At 44.2% G+C, this 18,654-nt stretch overlaps 1 long non-coding RNA gene across 1 annotated transcript in view; it reads right to left on the bottom strand.

Moving 5' to 3' along the window:
- Positions 1–6,748: 6,748 nt before the first annotated feature.
- The window catches only part of LOC309398192, a 64,352-nt gene continuing 52,446 nt past the window's right edge, over positions 6,749–18,654 (bottom strand). The window contains exon 3 of the long non-coding RNA XR_014176367.1: positions 6,749–9,576. This is a non-coding gene — a long non-coding RNA (uncharacterized lncRNA). The remainder of the gene's footprint in view (positions 9,577–18,654) is intronic.

Genomic DNA, 18,654 nt, shown 5'->3' with positions numbered 1-18,654 from the left:
TCTTTTGGGTCTCCCATTTGTGTGCTAACTAGACTTAACCCTGTTTAGCTTTTTAAGATTAGTTTAAGATTAAACACACACACACACACACACACACCATTTTTGAGGTTGTATTGGCATGTAGAAGGAGTAGATCATAATCCGCCATGCTGGTCCAATGTGAGTTGGCAGATGTCATCAATGTTGGTATCTATCATGGCCTGCTCACCTTGGGAGACCTTTCTGCAGATATACATGTCTGATGACATAGTCCATGATTTCATTTACCCACACAAATCCCTTCGCCTTGTCAAGACCCCAATCGGCAAGTATGGCGGGCCCAATTGGCAAAAGAAAGCTCAGGACCCTCTTGGTTGGAAACATGGAGAAGAGGCCGGTCAGAATTTCATTTTTTAAAGTGTGCCTTTATGCATTTGTAGGCATTTTTCCCCCTCCCACGCTGAATGGGTTGATAAGTCCCATGTTAGAGCTCCTAGACCTTTGCGGAAATTCTACTCTACTTATCCCAATAAACCCTAACCCAAGTTGACTTACATATTTCTCACTTGTCTTGTTCCTGTGTTTGTTTGTTTGTTTTTTGTACGTTTCTTTATTCCAGGGATGAGTTCCTTTCTTGAAGGAGGGCTGGATGTCAGCCTCTGCTTTGCTGCTCGCTTCGGCTGCCATTGAAACGGGGAGGGGAGGTGATATGGTATTTGGGAGGGGAAGTTGTCAGTACAGGAGTGAATGAAGAAGGGAGTGTTTTTCTCACCATCTACTGCGCATGCTGCAGATAGTGGATTTGCCACCAAGGCCAACTGTCCGGCATACCAACCTGATGATGCCTTTTGAAGATGCAACCCACATGACATCAGTGGGGTGTGCGGATTGGACTGTGGGATGGGGTTACCATGGGGAGGGAGTTGGGTCACATATTGATATCTATGATTTTGCGCGCTTTTGCTTCAGATCTTGCTTTGCCTAGCTGCTATCTACTCATAACCAGTAAAGTACTCTTAATTCTGAAAAATGGAGTTGAGTGGTTTCTTTCTTGGTTACTGATGGAGGCTGCCCTGACAGTGCCAGTGTGTTCACAGAAGAAAGTGACCATCAAGGCTATCTTATCTTTAATGTGTGCATCCACATTAAGAAGGCGTCAGATTTGCATTTTGATGTCTGCCATCTTGGCAATTTTCACCCTCTTGCAGATGCCTGCGAATGGGATGAAAGCTGCCTTAGGAGGGCATTAAGATGGCATATAAATCTCTGAGATGTATGTATTGTTTGGCCTGTTTAAATCAGACCACAGCTCTTGGGAATACAGGTGGCACATTAAAGCGCACTTCCTTCAGCAGGCTTGGCTGCTGCTGCTTTATCTCTGTTTGAATTGTGCGCATGAGGTACGGTTTGACCAATGTGTTGCTGTAGTTTATTTCACCCAGAGATCATCCACCCCTGAGCTTGTGGTGGGAAAAAAAGAGGAGGCATTTTAATGAAGTGAAAAAGCAGAGAAAGGGAGGGAGGGAGAGAGAGAGAGAAGAGAGAGAGAAAAAAGAGAAAAAAAGGGAAAAAAGAGAAAGAGCGAGAAAGATAGAAAAATAGAGAGAGCAAGAAAGAGATAGAGAAAGAGGAGAGAAAGAAAGAGAGAAAGAAGAGAGGAAAATAAAGAGAAAGAAGGAAGGAAGGAAAAAGAAAGAAAGAAGAAAGAGAAAGAAAGAAAGAAAGAAAGAAAGAAAGACACACAGAGAGAGAAATAAATATTTGTTCAAATCCACATTACAACTGATTTTTTTAAGCTCACCAGCTGATCTAGAAACAAAAAAAGGAAAACAGTGACTTGGCCAAACTTAATCTTGTGGTACTCCAGAGATGCTGCAAAAGGATTATCTGTGCTTCAGAATGCCCCCAAAAATGTACCGAATACCATAAGTGGGAGAGATTTTGCATCTTCAGTGATGGATGTCAAAACCTGGGAAGCTGTACATGACTGACAGCGGCAATGACCACGGTTAGGCTGATATGATTTATGATCGACCATCTCTGTCTGCTGTCTGATAGACAGATGTATTATACAGCAGGTCTCCATCTATCTTGCCATAAAATCTGTCATTTTTTTTATCGTGCTGGGATGGGCATCTTCCCCTCCTTTTTATGCACGCTCCCTCCCCCACCCCTTTTGAGCAGATGGCAATCAAACCTCATTGTTTCTCTTTAATGTGCTCTTGGGTGGGAGGTGGAGGAGGGGAAGAGGGCCACGGTCTGAGGCTGGATGGGCAAATGAATAATCACCCATGCAGATTTTTCTAGCCTTGTACCTTTGCACAGTGGAAATTAGCATGAGGTTCCCACCGTCTCGCCCAGCCGACATCCCTATCTTTCAACCCTTGCCTTGAACTTGGCCATGGGGGAATCCTTGGGCATGGCTTTTCAAGGGAACAATATGAGCTTTCTCTTTCGTCCCTCCATTGTCCTTGTTCATCTGTAGATTTCTGGATGTGAAAGGGCTCTTCTTCTTCTTCCCCATAGCCCGCCTCCATTATGTGGGTGGCTGAGAGGAGAAATCTTAACTACATCGCTGGTCTGTTCTCTTGGGAAGTCAAACGCTGGGGGGACCACAACCCTCGATTTATGGTTCTGGATTCTCATCTCATTTGACTCCATGGAGGACCAGAGTCCATAGGTCTGCATATATTCTCCCCTTACTAGACAGATTGCCTGGGAGGGCAGATGGTTTTTTATGTAGGCTTTCTCCTCCAGGACTCAAACCCGTCTACCGTGCAAAATTCTGTGTTGCTGCAATGTCCACAAGAATAAAATTGGTTACATTATTATAGCTGTCATCTTCTACCAATTATTTGGACGTATCTCTAACAATTTCTGGACCATTGTATTTACTCCCACACTTATCGGCTTTTCACCCACGTAAACCAGGGAGAGACCCAAACAGTTTGAGAGCGTGTATGTTATTATCCACTTTTAATATCAGTACTTTTTAAATGTATGTTAATGTCAGTACTTTTTAATATATGGTAAAAAGTAATGTCTATTGCTGGTCTTTGACCGTAATAAAGATATATACTATACTGTACTACTCCATGGAAGGCCTACAACGGGCTCTGTCAATTATGGCTAAGCTGAGATGTTGGTGGTTCAGTTCCAAATGCAGCTAGATAAAGACCCAATCCCGTGTCTTCTTTGGGACTTTCCATTCTGTTTTTTGTTAAATGATATGTGAATTCCTCATTGTAGTTCCCTGGAGTTCGAGCAGAGAAACTCCATAGAGCACTTCTCGGTTATCTGTATTTTTCTCCCACATCTCTTCCAGGAGTTTATAGCAATTTATAGAGGCAATAGTCAAGGCGATGGTTTCCCCAATTGCAATGTGTGGCTGTGAAGGTTGGACCATAAGGAAGGCTGAGCACCAAAGAATGGAGGCCTTTGAACTATGGTGCTGGAGAAGAAGACTCCTGCATTGAGTCCCTTGGACTGCAAGGCAATTACATCGGTCAGTCCTAAAGGAGATCAACCCTGACTGCTCTTTAGAAGAGGAAACTCAAATACTTTGGCCACCTAACGAGAAGGAAGGACTCACTGGAGAAGAGCCTCATGCTGGGAACAATGGAGGGCAAAAGAAGAAGAAGGGGACAACAGAGAATGAGGTGGATGGATGGAGTCACCGAAGTAGTAGGCCTGAGCTTAAATGGACTCCAGAGGATGGTAGAGGACAGGAAGCCCTGGAGGAACGTTGTCCATGGAGTCGCGATGGGTCGGACACGACTTCACAACTAACAACAAAAATTTAACAAACCAACTAAATGATCTACATTCCAAGTCTAGCATGTTGTATGAATGTATCCGCTCTGTTTGCAACTGCCCTGCTTTGACCACAGGCATAGAATTACAGGTAGTCCTTGACTGACAACAATTCATTTAGTGACCGTTCAAAGTTACAATGGCCCTGAAAAAGGTTAACCATTTTCCACACTAATGACTGTTGCAGCGCCCCCACCCCTATGTCACATGATCAAAATTCAGACGCCCAGCCACCAGCTCATATGTATGATGGTTGCAGTATCCTGGGGGGTCATGTGGTCCCTTTTTACGACCTTCAGAGAGGCAACGTCAATGGGGAAGGCCGATTCAATGAACAACCGCGATCCTAACTTAACAACTTCAGTGATCCACGAGACAGCTGTGGCAGGAAGGGTTGTAAAATAGGGGTGAAACTCACTTGACGACTGTCTTGTTTAGCCACAGAAATGTTGGGCTCAATGGTGGTCGCATGTCAAGGACTACCTGTAGGTACAGAGCCCTTGTTAAAATGGTTAGAAGGCGGTATTGCAGGGTTAACTCACCGATCACACCAGGAGTTCGATTCTCACTAGCTCAAGGATGATCCTGACTGGCTCAAGGTTGACTCATCCTTCCATCCTTCCGAGGTGAGTAAAATGAGGATCCAGATTTTGGGGGGCAAGAGGCTGACTATGCAAACCACTTAGAGAGTGCTGTAGAGCACTATGAAGTGGTATATAAGTCTAAGTACTAAGTGATATTGCTATGGCACACTAACTGTGCCTACTGTCAGCAGTTTGATCCTGACCGCCTCAAGGTTGACTCAGCCTTCCATCCTTCTGAGGTCAGTAAAATGAGGACCCAGATTGTTTGGGGGCAAATATGCTGACTCTGTAAACTGCTTAAAAGAGGCTGTAAAGCAGTGTGAAGCGGTATATAAGTGCTATTGTCATTGCTCTTCTTCTAACAGCTGGGAGAATGGTTGAGCTGAGAGCAAGTGATGGCCTTAATGCAGGCAACTACAAGCTTCATGACTGAGTAGAACTCAACCCAACATTTCCCAGGTTCTTATCTGATATTCTTAACCCTGCACACACGCTGATTCTCTTTTTTTATCTTTCACCAGCATTCATGTCACATCACAGCTAACCCCGTGTACGTATTACGAGCACGACAGAATGCAGTGAACAAATGGTGCCTTGTAGAAAGGATATTTCTTAGATTTACTAGTCCCATCCTTCCCCTTTCCCTAGTCAGGGTCTGAAAAACCCTCCCACCCTCCTCCAGCCTCACTTGCATATTGACCAGACAATGTACACAGCTCCTTCTATTCAGGCTGCTAATATGTGTAGATTCCCCATCCCCTTGTGGTGAATGCAGACAATGGGGCCATATTTATGCACACTCGCCATTCAATTCACATTAACTTGCCAATGTATACAGGCTGACAGCATGGAGAGAGACAGCTAGACATTATGGTCCACAAACACAGTTGCCAGATTGTCGGCAGTCACAATATACCAGTCTCGGGGAAAAAGAGCTAGCTTCTGCATGTCCACTACAAAGTGAATGCGTTTCTCTCCCACATGCATAGAATAGAGGAAGTAGAATTGATCTAATTGCTCACTCAGCTTGAAGCTGCAGGAATCTCTCAGCCCAACACCAAAGGCTTCCTTAGTCTGGGGCCACCACAAAGCCATTGAGAATCTTCTGAGTTTGTGCTACCATTTAAAGGAAAGAAGCGGGTTTTGTGATTTTAAGACTCCTGTTGTTGCCCCGAATGATAAAACGTTATGTAAAAAGGGACTGAGGTCAGCAGTTGCTCTGTTAGGCTGATCTTCTGCTCACTTTGCTGAATAGGATCTGGATCTTGACTCTGAAGTCTGGCATTGGTGGCACATTTCTTTTGGCGGGGACCAAAAATGTTGCCAAAGAAACAAAAACAAAACCCCAACTAATTTTATTTTCATCCGTCTTATCAGAGACTAAAATGAACAGCAAAGATTGTGAAAACAGGGAAAGGCTTTATTATTGAGGACCTATATACTGCACAAGTCAAAAAAAAAAGGGCCATGAAAATATTTACAGATTCCTTGCATCCTGGACATAAATTGTTTCAACTCCTACCCTCAAAACGATGCTATAGAGCTCTGCACACTAGAACAACTAGACACAAGAACAGTTTTTCCCAAATGCCATCACTCTGCTTAACAACAAATTCCCTCAACACTATCAAACTATTTACTAAGTCTGCATTACTATTACTATTAATCTTCTCATCGTTCCTATCACCCATCTCCTCCCACTTTGACTCCATTATAACTTTGTTGCTTGTATCCTTACAATTTATATTGATATTGTTTCCTGATTGCTTATTTGTCCCCTATGACTATCATTAAGTGTTGTACCTTATGATTCTTGACGAATGTATCTTTTATTTTATGTACACTGAGAGCATATGCACCAAAGACAAATTCCTTGTGTGTTCAATCACACTTGGCCAATAAAGAATTCTATTCTATTCTATTCTATTCATTATCATCGTTTTCACCATCTTCCTCCAAACATGTATATTTCTTAGTATTCATAGACACTTTAAAAATCAAGGAGACAATTCTGATTCCTCGCAAAAAATGTTAGTTGTTGCCAGCAAGAATTTATTTGCATCTATTGCTTTTTAAAAATATGTGGTTTGGTCTTATCTGGAAGCTTTGATGAGTGGAGTGGTAAAGTGCTATAGAATATAGAGGAAAGCAAGCTAGAGTTGACTTTAAAATGAAGAGTTTTCTTGTCTTTCTATAGCTCACATTTTTAGTTCATAACCCCAAGGAAAGAGACTTTGGGTTTTTTTTATTGGTAAATTCTCCTGGCAACTTTTTAAGCTGAAGAACCAAGTATCAGTGATCAATAGAATAAATCTAGTTCCACATTCCAAACGGAGGTCTCCAAAGAAGCCAATGACAGCGAGAAAACGATGTAAAATCAAACAGTGATTTTTATTTCAAAACAAATACACAGCCAAGAGAGCTACGAAGCCCAAATCTACAGGGAACCGAGTTAAAAGTAGAAATACAGGAATGCCAAAACTTTGCTAAGAGCAAAAGGCTTTCAAATCCTATGTGTGCTTAGATATACATCATATTATATTCAGCAGGGATTTCTTCCAGATAAGTGGATATAATATTGCAGCTTAGAATTCCTGGATCGGGTTAGACTGCTAGAAATGCTTCACAACCATTCGTTGTACGTTGGGACGTAAGCCTTGGAAACAACCTATGCATTCCCCCAGAGAGTAACCCTCTTTACATGTAGTTCTTTTCTGTGAAATGTTATGATCTCCTTTTCATTAACACCATAATACACGAAAGCTGTGTGCAAAGGAGGCCTTGATACCACCAGAATCCTAAGTGACATTGTTTTAAAGCAAGAACGTTTTAAAGACAAGGTACTGGATCCACAGTATAATTGAAACAATAGTAAGACCGAGTCTTCTGTCAGGCTTGGAAGCCATTTCTGTCGTTGGGCCTTCAGGCCTGTTTCCTAGTGTGGAAAACTGGAAGGGGGGGATTGTATGGAGCATGGGTGATACATAGCCATAGTAGCATTCCTTAGAAAGTCAAGGCTAACTTGCCCTGCACCTGGGAGGCTGGGTCTGGTAGGCATCTCCAGTTGGGACGGTGCTGTACTTGGACCATGTAATGGACATGTGGGTGCCGGGCAAGGACTTGGACTTTCCTTTGGGTGGGAAAATGCTGGAAGCTGTCATATTGGCACATCGGGTTTCCCCAGATGTGCCAATATGACATCTCTAATAAAAGATATCTTTGAGGAAATCCAAGCCCCAGAGTTTCCTTTGGTTGGGGGTGTTACTTGGAATCATGACACCTTATTCTTGTCTAAATATTGATGCTAGGTGAGCGGATGTAAGCTGAATTCCCATACCCCTTGGAGGCAACAACCCACCTATTCTCCGAAACTGAACAATTTAGAATTGCGTAGAATAAAAAGAAGGACTATGGGTGACAAGACAGCAGTGTTCCACTACTTGAGGGGCTGCCACAAAGAAGGGGGGGGTCAACTTACTTTCCAAAGCACCAGAAGGCAAGATGAGAAGCAATGAATGGAACTAACCAGGGAGAGAAGCAACCTAGAACTAAGGAGGAATTTCCTGACAGTGAGAACAATTAACCAGTGGAACGGCTTGCCTTCAGAAGTTATCAGTACTTCATCACTGGAGGCTTTTAAGAAGAAATTGGACAGCCACTTGTCTGGAATGGCATAGGGTCTCCTGCTTGAGCAGGGGGTTGGATTGGATGATCTCCAAGGCCCCTTCCAACTTTGATGTTCTAGAGTTCTGTTGGGTTAGTGCATACCCATATCTTAGTTCAATGGTGACATACACAAGAGAAACACACAACCAGGACATAACATTGTCCCACGTGTGATTCCCAATGAACATCATTTAATGAGAATGTCTTCTCATTCTGCAGAAGACATATAATCTGCAGAAGACATATAATCATCACGACCGAAATCATAACCTGCTTTCCCAGACCACAGCCTGTGTGGCATCATAATATGACAATCTTTAAGATGCCATAATGTGTTAGATTCTTCTCTTCTGGGAAAGGCTGAAAACAAAATTAGCCATAGAAATTAAGTCTGCGAACGTGTTCAGTCAGGAGAAGGGAATGGTCAATGTGATGTTTTAAATGAATCCCGATGAGTCATAAATTCTTGCGCATGTTCAGGAATGGCTTTCTCCCACTGAATTTTATTTTGTTACATTTTTATGCTGTCCGTAGCCCCCATAAGGTGACTTCTGGGCGATTATGAATTAATCCCATTTGAGGATCCAATTTAAATGTGCATATTGGATTAATTTCTTGAACTGATGATTCATATTGGATTTAACCTGACTTGCACAGACCTTAAGCAAATCATAAGTATCAAATAGTTCATGATTATTATTCTCCATGATATTTGTCTAATTCCCCATTAAAACTCATCAGAATTGGCAGTTGGTTGTCCAAGACTTGCAAAGACAAAATGTCATAATTCCATTAGGGTTTATGTGGACTCTAAGGGAATAAGGAGTAACTTTTACCAATCAAAATTATTACAAATGACTCTTGGAGGGGAAAAAAAACCTATTAAATTCCATTAAATATAGTTGGATGAATACACTGAATGTGACAAAGCAAAGCAAACATATTGTTTGCTTAGTATATGACCCCAAGCAAACAGGCTTACTTTTGAATAATCATAGGGAATTATCAATGTCTACTATACAGGCTTTAAATGCATGCCTGATTATATAGATTTTTAACTAAACTATAGTGGCTTGTGTCATACAATCGTGCAAACCAACCACAGAGCACTATAACACAATATGTAAAGAGGCCAACCAATGACAATTTTAAAGAACAAATAACAAGTCTTCTTCTTCTTCTCCTCCTCCTCCTCCTTCCTCGTCTTCTTCCTCTTCCTCCTCCTCCTTATATATCTAGAGTGCTAGGAAAACTTCCATTTTTCTTGGTGATCAAAAGAAGAAAGGTGGACAGACATGGAAAAAGCTGAAGAATGAAAAATCCTCTTTACTCAGCCAGAGAGTAAGCAAAACAGAAAACGCATGGCCTTCTATCTCAAAAAAATTTCTGTGCAAGTCATCTTGAAGAGAGATTGGTTAAAATCAACCAGAGGTCCACATGGTGGGGGGGAAAAAGAGAAATGTACTTTCATCTGCAGCATATCAGGCTGAGACATCATCGTTTCCAAGTTCTTGAATGTCCCCTTTTCGCAAATCTATAATGAAAATGAAACGAACAAAAATAGTAATTATTCACGTGACTGAGTTACATCGATGTTTGTGAAATCTTACAGCAGCATAAAAAGTTGGCTACGCACAAGTTTTTAAAAAAGACATTTGGGGGGGGGGTTGTGTGACATGTTATGCGCAAGCAATGAGCAATGTTATGGCCAAACACAACGGCATGGTTCTCACAAGTGAACTGCAAATTAAAATAGTAATAATAAAATCTCCTCTAGATCTTGGCTTACTCATCATTACCACCCACCACCCCACAAACAACAGTACAGAAATGGCTTGTCAAAGTTGTTTTTTTTTAAAGACATTGATCAACTTTCTATGTTAGGCTAACATCACAAACCACAGGCCATCAGATTTTACTTTAGTTTAGCATCCAATGGCACAAACCCAGCTCTGCAGGCTACCCCAATACTAATCTCAATAATCTCCTTGAGGTGGGCTAGAAGGAACTAGGACTGATCTGACATTTCTATTTTTAAAAAGGAGGGTAAATAAGTGAAGTGAATGGGAGTCTATTGCCTCCCATCTATAGCCTCCCAGAGCACCAGGGTTATTTATATCATTGTCACTCCATAGCAACTGCCTCGCTCCGCTAGGACCCACATTTCTTTGGAAAGGAAATGGATCCGTGTGGAAGTTCTGATCGAAAAGGGCTTCCCCTGACAACTCCTTCCAATAATAAAGTAAAATGTCAGAGGGTGTTTTTTTCCTCCTGCTTAATCGGATTCTTTTCCTTTCGCCCATTTTCTATTCATGGTCTCCAGTAGGAGGGACCTGCCCCTCCTCCTTCGCCTCACCCCATCAACCGTTTCATCGACACACAGGGAGAAACTTTCTGGACAATTTAATCTCGCCAGGGTGTTACTTAGCAAAACCCTCTTTCACACTGACCTTCCCTCCCCCCCCCCACCTCTCCTTTGCTTTCTCTCTGTATCCCTGCTCCCATTATTTTCTCCCCAGCCTCAATTCAATTTTGCTGGCCCCTGATATCTTTCTTCCTCTTTCTTCTGCAACTCTCCTCCTCCTCCTTTCTTTTAATGTGGAGACACATGTTATTTATGCAAATCAGGGCTTTTCATGCTCTTTTCTGTTGCTCCAGACTTCCAACTCTAATGCGTGCAAAAGCTGCATTCTCTCTCTAACTCAGCACAATTACTCCTGGGGCTGGGGGGGGGAGGGAGGAGATTATTGATGGATGGATGGAGATGATAGATAGATAGATAGATAGATAGATAGATAGATGGATGGATGGATGGATGGATGGATGGATGGATGGATGGATGGATGGATGGATGGATGGATAGGCAGGCAGGCAGGCAGGCAGGCAGATCAATGACAGCGATAGACAGATAGATGGATGGATGGATGGATAGATAGATAGATAAATAGATAGATATATATATAGATCAATGACAGAGATAGAGAGACAGACAGACAGATCAATGACAGAGATTGAGAGAGAGAGAGACCAACAGACAGACAGACAGATCAATGACAGAGATTGATAGATAGGTAGATAGATAGATTGGTAGATAGGTAGGTAGGTAGATAGAGACAGACAGACAGACAGATCAATGACAAAGAGAGAGAGAGAGAGAGAGAGAGATGACAGAGACAGACAGAGAGACTGATCAATGACAGAGATTGATAGATAGAGACAGAGAGAGAAAGAGACGGATAAATGACACAGAGAGAGAGAGAGACAGATCAATGACAGAGATTGAGAGAGAGAGAGAGAAAGAGAGAGAGAGATCAATGTCAGAGATTGATAGATAGGTAGAGAGAGAGAGAGAGATCAATATCAGATATTTATAGATAGGTAGAGAGAGAGAGAGAGAGACAGACAGACTGATCAATGACACAGAGAGAGACAGACAGACAGATCAATGACAGAGATTGAGAGAGAGAGAGAGACAGACAGACAGACAGACAGACCAATGACAGAGATAGATAGATAGATGATAGATAGATAGATAGATAGATAGAGATGAGAAAGAGAGAGAGAGAGAGAGAGAGAGAAAGAGAGAGAGAGAGAGAGAGAGAGAGAGAGAGAGAGAGAGATGATGGATAATAGATAGACAGAGACAGACAGAATAATGACTTAAGCCAGCAGGCCATGATATTTGCCTTATAATAAGTATAAAACATCTCCAATCCAAAAAAACCAACAACCCCCAACCCCTTGGAAATATTCTATTCTAAAGAAAAACAAGAGATCTCGAATGGCTAGGATCAGGAGTTACATATGTGTCCACACCAGCAGGAGAGATTTCATTAGCTGTTTCACTGATCCGGAGTTAAGGCCGCGGTTAAGCCACTTTTGCTATTTCTTCTCAGGAGCCCGTTTCTTTCTGTCCTCAAGAACCCCCTGAGACCAAGCCAGGAGAGGCAGCTGGAATTGTTTTTTTTTCCTTTTCCTTTTTAATGTATTTATTCAATTTCCATTGCCTCCCAATTCCACCCAGTGATTCTGGCCTGCCTCCCATTCCCCCTTCCCCCTATCTTAAATTACGATTTCCAACAAACCATCCCAAACAATAAGGAAATCAACGATCCTGAGTTAAATGAGCCCCTAATCTCTTTCCAGCAGAGATGCTTTTGGGAAGGAGGGCTGGGGAACGAGAGGGCTCCGGGCAAGAGGCTGCGCATGCAGAGGCAAGAGACAAGTGGTTTGAGCCTCCTGGCCTGAATAGCCTTCACTTGGGTCATTGTTCCTCTACTCTCCCACTTCAGCATCTTCTGGGGAGGAGGGAGAGCTGGTGCATGAAGGGGGGGGGGGGAAGGGAGGGGGGGGCAAAGAAGGGGGAGTGGTTTCAGCAGGGGCACCCAGGAATGCATCCAGGGGGGGATTTACATGCAGACACCCTAGAAAGGGGAAGAGAAGAGGCAGAGAGGAGGAATGTCAAGGACTCCAACTAATGAATAGCAAGTTTGCCCTTGAACCTCAAAGGCCTGGGCTATTCCCAGGCTCCAGACAAGAAGCGAGACAAGGCCCTACCCAGCTGTACGGTTCCTAGGCATAGATGGTTTAGCTGAGACACGTTGACAGGGCAGCCTGTTCCCCTGCGAGTCTCCCTGTCACTTCCCAGCTCCCTAGCAACCGCTTGGCGCTCGGCCTCTTTGCAAAAAAAAACAAAAAAAGGAACCGGAGAAAGGAAGACAAGCAGGAGCTTGGGAAAATCCCAAGGAAAGCATTTTGCCCCCATCTGGACCAAGTCTTAGTACCTAGGCTTCCCAAGGGCATGAAGCAAACTCCTGGTCCCAACAAAAAACCATTTTATTAATTTACTGTGGATTCTACTCATTCACATCCAGCAAAGTCTTTCGAGGGAGGATTTACAGTCACAGACCTTATCTGGCTTGGAGAGCTGCCAGGCCGAGATCTGCAAAACTTGGCAAGGAGTCTCGGAGAGTCACAAACCAATGAAGTGAACTAATTGTCTCCTGCAAACTCACTTCCATTTTCACTCTTTTATTTCCTCTGGGAGGGGTCATTCATCGTCCACCTGTGGCCTTACTCCCAAGTTGACCCCTGTTCTTTAGCTGTTCCCTTCGTCTGGCAGCTCTGGGCATGTGCACTCTGGGAACAGGCTCCAGCTGTTCGTCTGCCTCACTGATGTCTGACTCTGAAGGCAGCTGATAACTGGCATATGGCCCTGGCCCCCTCTCTGCCTCTGACACAGAGCCCTCATCAGAGCCTTCATCAGACTCCAGGACTGGCCTACGTTCCTCCCCAACCTCCTCATTGTCCGAATCTGCTGCCAGCTCCTATGGCCGCTAGCGGTCCACAACAGTATCCTGCTGAGGTTTAGAACACAAAGCCTTAGACAAAATCATGTACATATGCTTTATTTCCTTAATTAGCAGCATCTCTGCTGAGATCACACTAGCCAATCCAGACCTTCCCTCTCCACGAAGCGAAATTCATTTTTAAAAAACTGGATATCAAACATGATATCTTTTTCTTTGTCCAAGACATGACTTCTGCAGCGACTTCCACTTCAGAGCATTGCTCATCCCAAAAGTGCTTTTTTAACTTGGACTTTCTGGTTTTTCTTTGAAGAAATTTTGCTTCTCATCCAAGAAGCTTCTTCAACTCTGACTGAACAGTGGGGAATGGAAGGATTTATATTCCTTGTGTTCTGACCTAGGCTTCCCCAGCAGCACGAAGCCGAGTCCTCATCCCGATAAACCCCTTTTATTTAATTTACAGTGAATTCCCCTCCAGCAAAGTCCTGTCCCACAGTCTTTCAAGATAGTTCACAATTACTGACCTTGATCAGGCTTGGAGAGTGGCCAGGGTGATATCTTTCAGACACCACAATACTTGGTAGAATGAAGGAATGAACTAATTGTCTCCTGCAAACACCCCTTCCCTTTCGTTGCTCTTTTATTTCCTCTGGGAGGGGCCATTCACTGTCCACCTGTGTCCTTACTCCAAGTCGACCCTTGTTCTTTAGCTGTTCCCTGTGTCTGGCAACTCTGTGCATGCTCACACTGGGAACAGGCTCCAGCTGTTCGTCTGCCTCACTGATGTCTGATTCCAAAGGCAGCTGATAACTGTCAAATGGTCCTGGCCCCATCTCTGCCTCTGATGCAGAGCACTCGCCAGAGCCTTCCCCAGACTCCAGGACTGGCCCATGTTCCTCCCCAACCTCCTCACTGTCCAAATCTGCTGCCAGCTCCTATGGCCGCTAGTGGTCCACAACAGTATCCTGGAAATAACCGCCGATAAGGTTGGCGTGCAAAGGATGCTAAGCTTTGCACGCTAGCCAAAGCGGAACACTTGGGACTGAAACGAGGAGATGGCATTTTGTTCCTAGGCAGGCAGGAATAAAACCCAACATCCTCCTTTCAACAGTGCAGTTCCTGGGCGACCATTTGGAAAGAAGGCAAAAAGGGCCTGAGAGGTGAGTGGAGGAAAACCTGCAGGGAGAAGAAAACTTAAAACGGTTGGATGCGAGGGAAGGTCAAAAGGAGCATTGGATCAGAGCCAGCTACGGAGCTCTTTCACACCCTCCCCCCCAAAAGCCCCCCCCCACTTTCCCCAGTGACAATTACATGGCCAAATGCAGCTTCCCTGGGAGCCCCACGCAGGCCCAAATGTAACCCAACGGGACTTTTGAATTCTCTGGAACACCATGCTTTCCCACAGTCCATTCACAGGTTCGGCCGGCCAGGCATTAAATGCTATTGTTCAGGCATGTTATGATTAGATGCTTTAACGGGTGATAGGGCTAACAAGCTGCTGGCCAGACCTGGTTGCTCAATTAAGCTTCCATTTTCCAGGGGCTGCTTCCCTTCTGAATGGGGACAAAACCCAAAGAATGCATTCTGCAGCCCTGGGAGCTTGTTAGAGGGCATTTTGAATAGCCGCTATTGGAACGGTGCCGGATCAGAGAGAAGCTCTTGGTTTCATCGAGCTAAGCCATTCTTCCTTTCTCCCATAATCCTACTGAAACTTGGCTTCCTCCCTGAACATCTTGCGTAATGAATGAGATGACTTGATTATGGTTGGAAGGAGAAGGTGGAACGCCAGGAGGGAAGACACGCACAATTCCCACCCCCAACCCCAGCTTTCCCTCCCTCCCCCAAATCCTTTCATGGTGCAATTTGGTTGCTTTTAAAAAACACAAAAAACCTGGGCCCGGTTTTCAGAGGGCTGTTTTTGTTGTGTTTTCAACTTGCATTACCCCCTTGCTGCCCCTGTCTGTATTTCACCCCGTTGTTTGTCAGTTGGATTGCGAGGACCTTGGCTTGTTTTTCGTAAGACGGAGGGAGGAGGCCCCGATTCATAAAGAATGAAGGTGGCTAGCAAGCCAGGCGGGAATCTTCCTGACCTTTTGGAGAGCAAGTGCACAAGGTGATGTTTGCGGCCTTGCCAGAAAGTAACGGGGAGATAAAGGTAAAGATTCCCCTCACACACATGTGCTAGTCGTTCCTGAATCTAGGGGGCGATGCTGATCTTTGTTTCAAAGCCAAAGAGCTGTCCGAAGACGTCTCCATGGTCATGTAGCTGGCATGACTCAACCCCGATGGTGCACGGAGCGTTGCTACCTTCCCACCAAAGGTGGTCCCTAGTTTTCTACTTTCTACTTTTTCTACTATTTGATGGCTTGTCAAATATTTGCATTCTCCTCAATGAGAAGATGCTGGGTTTCTGTCATTTTAAGGAAACATTTTGGAGAGCTATGAATTTAGAATTTGGACCCAGCCACTTCATCCCCCATCCTTTTTTCTAACTAATTTAACCTGGTGTCGCTCTGGGTAATTCCACTGTCATTCTTATTTCTCCCAACTGGAATTGAGGGGGGGGGGTCTAGTCCTTCCCATCCAGAAAGGTAAAGGTTCCCCTCCTCGCACATATGTGGTAGCTAGCCGTTCCCAACTCTAGGGGGCGATGATCATCTCCATTTCAAAGCCAAAGAACCAGCACTGTCCAAAGACATCTCTTTGGTCATGTGGCCGGCATAACTCAACACCGAAAGCGCACAGAACGCTGTTACCTTCCCATCAAAGGTGGTCTCTATTTTTCTACTTGCATTTTTACATGCTTTCACACTGCTAGGTTGGCAGAACCTGGGACAAGTAACGGGAGCTCACTCCGTTACGTGGTACTAGGGATTCGAACCGCCAAACCGCTTTCTGATCGACAAGAGGCTGCTCTGATCCATCGGCCTGATTGTATGGAAGCATGGCGTGCCCGGTTTTTGAGGCATAGAAGAGCCAGTCCCCATCCCTTCCTCCCCCCAACCCCCACCAACTACCAGGGCATTCACCTGATGCAAATCTACTGGCCGAATTCCAATTTGGAAGATTAGAGGATGAAGCTCAAATTGGCAGCATGTGCTTTGAATTAAATCAGGCAACCTCTTTTCCCCCTGTTGCTCTGGGCTGATTAGAAAGGGGAGCAACTGCTTTTTCTTGGCAAGGCTGCCTGGTTTCGAACAATAGAAAAACACACACCTTAAGTTGCTTTGTGTTTGCAGATACAACACCCTGTGACTTATGGCGGCTGCTGGGTTTTCTTTTTTAAAAAACCAATTCTCCCCCCCCCCCCGCCCCGTTTGTGAATGCAACAGCAAAGACAGGGTGATGGAGATACAGAGATGGGCCATTGTGTCTTAAACAAACACGATTTTAAAATATGTAGAGATTGCTGCTGTGTTACAAATCTCTCTCTCTCTCTCTCTAGCGTTTTCCTGCAATTTCCATTCTGCGTGCCTCTTATGAACAATGCTATAACATAGGCGTCTCCTCACTGCCTTACTGGAATCAAAAATAAGTTGCACAGTGTACCATGCACCATGTAAATTGCACCATGTACTGCATGGTGCTAGACCTGGGTGAGAAACTTTTGATATTAAGAGTCTGGATTCGGCTGGGACCAGGAGCCAAGCACTGGTTACCTATAAGCAAGGCTATAGGCTATAGTTTTAAAAATAGTTTCTATAGGTTTGAAAATAGTTTCTATCTTTGGGCTGTCAGGCTTTTAAATATAACCACAATCACTCCATGCCCACGTATGAAACATATGACTAGTTTTTTTTTTCTTTTTCTTTCTTTTTTTTGTTTCCGCTATAATTTTGCACCAGTCAGGCTAAAACCGATTCCGTTGTATTCATTTTGTACAATGATCATAAAGACTACACTGTCATATTTCACATGTTGTTTTTCTCTTTTTGTAGATGGAAAATGAGAGTTGGTTTTCTTTATTCTCACAGTACCCTCTTATCATACCTTCTTGGGTGAGACGCAAAACATCTTCAAAAAGAAAAAAAAACAGAAAGTCCAGTTGCCTCTTGAAGGGGAAAAAAAAAGCACCTTTGGGGACAATCCTGATCTGGATAACTTGAGAATCTCCAGAAGCAACCAGGAAAACATGCAACTTTAGCTCGAACATCGCAAACCTTCCGCTCAACAAAAGATTTTGCACGTGTAACCCATGCCGAAATCACTTAACTCTGCTTTAAATTTAAGGGCATCGGATTTTTTTTTTAAAATCAGGTTGTATGCCGCTTGGGAGGAGGAAGCAAGAGAAGAATTCAAAGGACATTCATGTTCGTGGCCTTCAAAGAAACACGTTTACCTGAAGACGAGGGGGGGGGGGAAATACGGGGATAGAAACAAGGGGCGTTTTTCTATCTTTTTTTTTTTTTGAGGGGGAATTTTAGGTGGGGATAAATCCTCCTAGATTGGAGATTGGGCTTTTCCCCCCCAATATAAACCACTATGGGAAATCAGCTCAGCAAATCCCTGGAACTTCCTATGCTCTCAAAGGGATGGTGGCAGGCCTCCATCTGTGTTCACTGCAAAACGCGAGTATTCCTTATCCTTCCCCCTAAACCCTCTTCTCTCCTCACTTCCTCCTTTTTTTCCACCTTGTAAGCAAAGTCCTCATAAGGCACCCAGCCCCACTCCTGTCTCCCTCCCCGCCTGTGCAAAAGCTACGCTCGGAATCTGATTCTCTGGCTTTAAGCTCCACTCTACCAGCGAAGTGCAATAGGGATGCTCTGGCAGTTACCATCCCAGGGCTCAACGGTGGCTCTGCCTTGCATCATCAGGCTTATCTCCAGATTAAGAAAGAAAGCAGAGGCCCAGGAGAGTGTGGGAGGGAGTGGGGGGTGTTGGGGGAGGGGGAGGGGGGAAGAGACCAAATCTGTTTTAAGCCATCACACCTGCAAGTGTTTTGTAGGCCTGCTCACCCTTCCTTCCCACTTGACCATTTCATTTGGGAAGCAGAGTGACCAAAGAAAGCAGAGAACAACGGAGAGAGTTGGGTCTTAGCAACAGCAATAGCACTTATAAACCGCTTCATAGCACTTTTACAGCCTTCTCTAAGCAGTTTGCAGAGTCAGCCTCTTGCCCCCAACAATCTGGGTCCTCATTTTACCCACCTCGGAAAGATGGAAGGCTGAGTCAACCTTGAGCTAGTCAGGATCGAACTGCTGGCAATCAGCACAATTAGCCTGTAGTACTACCTTCTAACAGGAAGGAAGGAATGGCACTTAGAGTTATATACCGCTTCAAAGTGCTTTTACAGCTTTCTCTAA

The sequence above is a fragment of the Natrix helvetica genome, assembly GCF_964273705.1.
Source record: "Natrix helvetica genome assembly, chromosome: 12".
In the NCBI taxonomy this organism is placed as follows: Eukaryota; Metazoa; Chordata; class Lepidosauria; order Squamata; family Natricidae; genus Natrix; species Natrix helvetica.
This window is presented reverse-complemented; position numbering and strand designations above follow the sequence as displayed.